Genomic DNA, 6,134 nt, shown 5'->3' with positions numbered 1-6,134 from the left:
AGTGGTGGGCGGATCGATCCAAATATCGATAGCATCAAGTATCAGATCGATACTTGCCTGGTGAGATCGGTACTTTAGTTTCAGTTTTTCTCTTCTATGCATAGTGGTATACCATGTGGTTATATTCTATTTTCAGGCTAAAAATGAGACAACTGCAAGCTGAATAATTTGTAAAAAGCCTATAAGGTACAGATAATTTAGATTTAATTTTTGTATTGCAGTTTCTGAGCACTACCTGAAAAAAATGATTTGTTTTAATTTGTTTTCCGGTGATCATTTTGTGCGCTTTGTTAATTTAAGAAAAAAATTCCAGACATGACAATGTATGGGGGAAAATGTTTTGTTACTGTTCTATTATTTCTGAAAAAAAAAAAAAAAAAACTTATTTTGATAAAGTATTTTCTATTTACTTTTAAACTTTGCCCTGATTCTGTCCTGGATTTTAACTATTTTAATAATAAAAAAAGGAAACATCGCAAAACACTTTAAGGTCATGAAAATTAATTGGCATTTAGCAATTTGGATTATGCATCCACCTTAATTGTTGAAACATATCGGTATCGGCGATACAGGCCCTTTATTTACTTGGTATTGGATTGATACAAAAATATGCAGTATCGCACACCACTACTTCTGACAAAAGGGTGCCACCCTTCGGGGAGTGTCAAAAATGTGTCACAATATCACAGCCGCTGTTGGATGTGTAATAGTGAATATTAAACACAATGGAACTTAAGAGAAAAACATGAAACATTCATGTTGCAGAGTTTTCAATCAGCTGTTTGTCAATAATATATTATAGAATTCAGATCTGGGTTGAGATGAAAGCTGGCATTGATGTTTCAGTGTCAGGACATGTTAGCAATGTTTCCAACTTAATAATATGCAGCTGAAAAGAGATCCTTAGATTATAGATAAAGGGCTTGGATAAAATGATTATTTTATAGCCTTCAACAGTGCAACCAGAAAAAGAGAAGAAAAAATAAGCAGACCTCAGTAGAGTTAACTAAGAATAGCTGTACATTTGTCTCTGTCCGCTTTGACTGATGAAGACAAATACCAAAATGTAAGTCTAGTTCTCACGATAAAGTGATGGAAAATCAATTGCTGCACTCCACTCTTTCTGTATTTAACGATAGATAAAGAGGTTTATCTTGCTCAATTGAAATGTATAATAGAGTGTCATCGGCGTACTTGAAAAGATTAATGATATTTTGCCTCATTTTGTGGCTCAGTGAAAGTTTGTGTTCTGATGTCTTTATCTAAGTGGTGGTTGAGGTTTCTCTAGGGACACTAGAATATCTTTAAATAGTTTTTGGGATTGTTTTTACTTTGCATTTCCATGTTTTACTTTTATGGATATAATTGCTTTTGTATTTGTTTTTGTGCTTGTTAATATAAAGCTTATTGAAGTGAGACTCTGAAAACCAAATTGTTTCCTTCTGTGTTGTTTCTTGGTGTCCTTGCTGTTCTTTTTTTAAAATGTGCAAACAAATCAATACCAAATAAAATAAATATGGTTTGTTTCGGTGTCAGGGAAAAAGACTATTTCCTTTTAATGGTCACTGTTAATCTTTACAGATCGGTGGTTTGTAGCCTCAGAGCATGTTCCTGAAAGTAGAATCTGGTTTAGCTGTCCTTATAAAAGTGGTCAGTTGAGTCTCCTGTGTATAAATCACACCTTGAAAGTGAAGGCTGACTTCTTGCTTTTTACAGAATTTGTACGTAAGAAAAATGAATCTGTTTCCAAATCAATGCTCAGGTGAATTCTTTGGCCTTGTCTCAAGTTTTTTTTTTTCTAATTTGTGTGCTTTCCAGGTTGGAACATCAGAGGTTTTCGACCCGGTCACCAGAATAAATTGTAACCTTTGTACATTCCTGCCAACTGCAAATATGAATAATATCAATGTTATTAGAAATATAAGGATCTGCCACTTTTTATTATTTCCTCACAAAGCAGGAAGCAGATTGGATAGTAGCCACCAGAAACTGGAATTTGGTTCTGATGACCATTAGTTTTTGGGTTTAGGCTATAAAGGTGCTTTGGTTGGATCCAGTCCTTATTCACCCCTGTAGTTTTGACCAGAATATTATGAAAATTTAGAGTGTGAGGTGTAAATATTGAAAGAACTTAGATTTAAGGAAAGATCCAATGTCAAACCACAATGTTTTAACCTTTACCACACCTAAAAATGTAATGTGCACCATGATGCTAACTCCACTGACTAGTGAAACATTCATGGATCAATGAGAAATAAGTTTTCCTTGTGACAAAATGAAGGCACAGACTACATTTGTTTGCAAAACTGAAAGTGGAATGGAAAAAAATATAATTGGCAATGCAGTTTCGTTACAGATAAACGGCATTTCTGTTGTGTTTTTAGGGCTGTTTATAAAATCTTTGTGGTTTTTCTGAATTAGACCAAGCCTTGGTTATCTTTAAACCTAACCATGCGCTGTCAATATCTCAACATAATAATAAAATGTATAGTAATAGTTGTTATTATATCTTTTTTTTCCTCAAAATGCCATTGTCTATCAGTAGAATCCATATGAGACATATCTTGACTGAGCTTATATATGTTGTCGTGTTTGGCAGAAATATACAATGGCATCATTTTGATGACCTGGTTGTTTGTTTTGCTCATTATTTCTGGGTATCATTTCAATCATGGTCAGCATAAAAGTTCCTCTTCTGAAAAACAAACTTTAGTCGAGCCAAACAATGAGTGGTGACCTTGGTCTTGAACCCTGTGAAACCATATTCAAAACTCATTTGGTATTTATCTCCAGGTTTGCTCGCCAGTGTTTTGACATGCCTAGAATTTCAGCAACAATGTGGATTAAGACCAGAGTCTTATTTGCCATGGCTGGATGTACCTTTTTCACAAACGCACCTAACAAGCAGAGCAGAGGGAGCAAACTGTATGCAAATGGACCAGGCATTTTAAAACACTAGTTGTCTCCTAATTTGCATCTTGTCCCTCACTCTAACACCTGATACCCCCCCCACAGCCTCCTATGTGTTTTTTCTCTCCTGTTACATATAAATGGCTTTTCTTATCCTCTGATTTCACATATCACATGTGTAATTATGCATTTTTGTACCTTGGTTTCACCGGCACATGTAAAAGCATTCTGCTTCAGGAAATCTGGCCCAAGGTGTTTTTTTTAACAAAAAAAGAAAAGGAAAAACCCTCTGATGGTTGTCCTTTAAGAGTCAGGGATAACCTGGTCTGTAGCCAGCTGCTCTCCGATAATTTGTTCCAGAGTTTGCCTCTCTGGCTCCCAGTCTTCCAGGTCAGCATAATTTAACTCAGGGAAAGCAGCGGTCAGCCCTAGAGAGCTGACTGATCCGGCCAAGGACCCGTGGCCTTCGTAGGCGTATGTTTGGAGGGAGTCATACGGTGGGCCTCGTGTATCCGAGTCTGCCTCAGCTACCTTCTGATGGATGATCTGCTGGATGATATCGTGACCGTCCAGCAGAAGCGAGGGCGCCGACTGGCTGATCTCTCGAGGGACGCAGTCAATGACAAACCATGCTGGTTCCGACTCCGGACTGTAGCTCCTGTAATCCGCCTCCCGCGCTTTTCTCCTCCGTATCACCACAATCCCCTCTTCCTCGTCTTCTTCGACCTCCTCCTCTTCGTACGGACTGTGTCCACGGTCACAGTAGGTGTGGTACTTCCTGCGCGGCTCAGAGGCCTTGGGATTTCGAAGCGCGGTAATATCGAAGGCTTCCGTGTCCTCCTCCCCACCTCCTTCGTCGTCGTACGTCACCACGTTTTCTCTGATGTCCTCTTCAGAGAGAATCAGGGGCTCTTTGCTCGCTTTCTTATTCCGAAGTTGGGTGAAAAGCATCACTATGGCTGGAGGAGAGGTGAGAAGAAAGAATATAGAGGATTCACACAGGACATGAGAAAAGTGATCATCATTTTAAAGAATCAGTTCAAGAGAATATGTCGCTGTTCTTTTGTGTCAGATCTACTAAATGATGTAATAAAAAGGGACATATGTCTGCCCAAAGGGGTTGTATGTAATATTTATTCTCCAAACACTCAACAGCAGGAGGAAGTCAGGACCAAAACCACCAACAAATAAACACTATGTGTAACAGGGTCAATTATTTCGCAGCAATGTGGGTATGTAGGTTGTGTATTGTTTATGATTACATAAAATCTGTTCATTTTATTTTCATTTCTTTTGGTTAATACCTGACATTATGGGCCTCTGAGTCAGTATGTGGAACTTTGAATTTGAGTCTGTTCCCCAACGAGTAGTTTACAGCCTGACTCTGCCCACTATAACTAGAGTTTTCGTGTCTTTACCTCTTCCCTTTTGTTCCAGATCTCTGTGGCAGAGGTAAGCAGCCGTACAGTTCATGAAAGTTTGTGGTTTAGCCTCTGCCAATTTTATTTTTTTGTATGAACTGGCTAGTTTGAACTGTACGAGGTGCTTATGATGTGCTGAAATACATTTTCGTATCATTTGGTTTGTGCAGGGGCATGTTCTACAGGGGTCGCTGACCGGAAGTTTTTGTTTTGTGCCACTTTTGTCAGCAATGAAAAAAAAAAACAATAAACAGAGACTGCCACCAAAGTCGTACGTGCAGGTCTCATCCTTAAAAAAACACAACGCAGAGTCCAACACCACCGGTTACACATGTATCCACAGACTTTATCACTCACTGAAAAAGGCATAAAGTGTGTTGTTTACACACATCTATACTATAGTGCAGTGATGTTTTCTCACAGCTAATTGTATTTACAGCCATTAAAAATAACACTGTGTAGGTTACTGCATCAGCTGATAGTCTACATTGTAGTTCTGTTAGCCTATCACGCTCTCGGGTGAAAATGACAAAATTTTTTATCAGATGTGCCTTTTGTTTAGATGGCAATGGTATTTTTGAGGGTTGAAAATGCTAAAAAGTGAAACCATCTTCCAGAGTGGAAACCTTAAAAACGCTCCACTCTCACGTCACCGTCTAAAGGGTTGAAAACACAAAACTGCATTTTCTTGTTGCGCAGAGTTTAGATCACAGGCATGTGCCAGTACAGGAAAACAACATGTCGGATTCTTTCCCTGTGATGGACCTTCAAGTTTCAGCAATTGTCATGTATCTTTATAAAGAGTAGTAGAGAGCAGAGAAGGAAGAAGCTCTGTTTCCTGTTTTGTGATTGTATTTCGTATTAAGGAAGAGAAGTACAAAGGTTCTATGCAGGTGCTTGGTCTGGGGGTTGTGATGCCACCTTGTGATGAATATGACAGTTCACACACTTTTGCGTGTCTGTCTGCATGCAGATTTTCCCCCCAAAACACACATTTAAACATGGAATTAAAGGGAGAACACAACGCCACTTTTGTGTTTTCAGTCCAGATTGTTACCGTCTAAGCCTCAGATATTAGACAGAAAACAGCCACAGTAAAACCACAAATCACTTCTGTTTTCTGTACTGTTTGTGTTGTCAGTAGCTGCATTAAGATTTGTTTGGAATCCTCCAAACAAGGTCCGAACTGTCACAGTTTAGTCTGAACCGTGGATCAACACACAGTGAACTTAGTAAGTTTAGTAACATAAACAAAATGTCAAAACTTAGAAGAAATGCTATGATTTCAACATTAAACTCCATTTGCTTCTCGGTTTTATTGCTTTGTCACTTTCTTTGACTCTAAAAGTTGTTTCTTAGCGGTTCTCATCCCATCTCTTCGCTATCTGAGGGTTTGGTGGAAGGCACTGAATGGCTCAGTTCTCCCTCCCTGTGTGGTCCCATAAATCTGCCGGACAGTCGATGTAAATAGGTTTAGTTCTTATCTCTACAGTCCAGTGCATTGGCATCTTTGATGGAACTTCCGAGCTCTTTATTCTGAACACTCAATGACACCTTTAGGTCATGTTTCAGTACTTTGAAGAAGAAATATTACATGTAGCCCCTTTAACCAACATGTCCTCACATAGCTGTCTCTCAGAAATCATTAGTAATTTAAAACAAAGGCAAAGAAGAAGGAGCTCCCTGACAAACAAAGGGGATCAGTGACCGTTCATTAGATGAATCCATTCACAGCTCGTTCATGTGTCGATCTGGCAGCTGATAAGTCAATTAAATGAGCTGCTGCTTTCCTCCAGTGACAAA

General features: G+C 38.8%; 1 pseudogene; it reads right to left on the bottom strand.

The window, feature by feature from the left end:
- Positions 1-1,480: 1,480 nt before the first annotated feature.
- Positions 1,481-6,134, bottom strand: part of LOC115437426 (cadherin-18-like) — a 127,173-nt pseudogene continuing 122,519 nt past the window's right edge.

This window comes from Sphaeramia orbicularis, chromosome 17 (genome assembly GCF_902148855.1).
Source record: "Sphaeramia orbicularis chromosome 17, fSphaOr1.1, whole genome shotgun sequence".
NCBI lineage: Eukaryota > Metazoa > Chordata > Actinopteri > Kurtiformes > Apogonidae > Sphaeramia > Sphaeramia orbicularis.
Note: the sequence above shows the minus strand (reverse complement) of the source record. Positions and strands in the feature narration are given on the sequence as shown.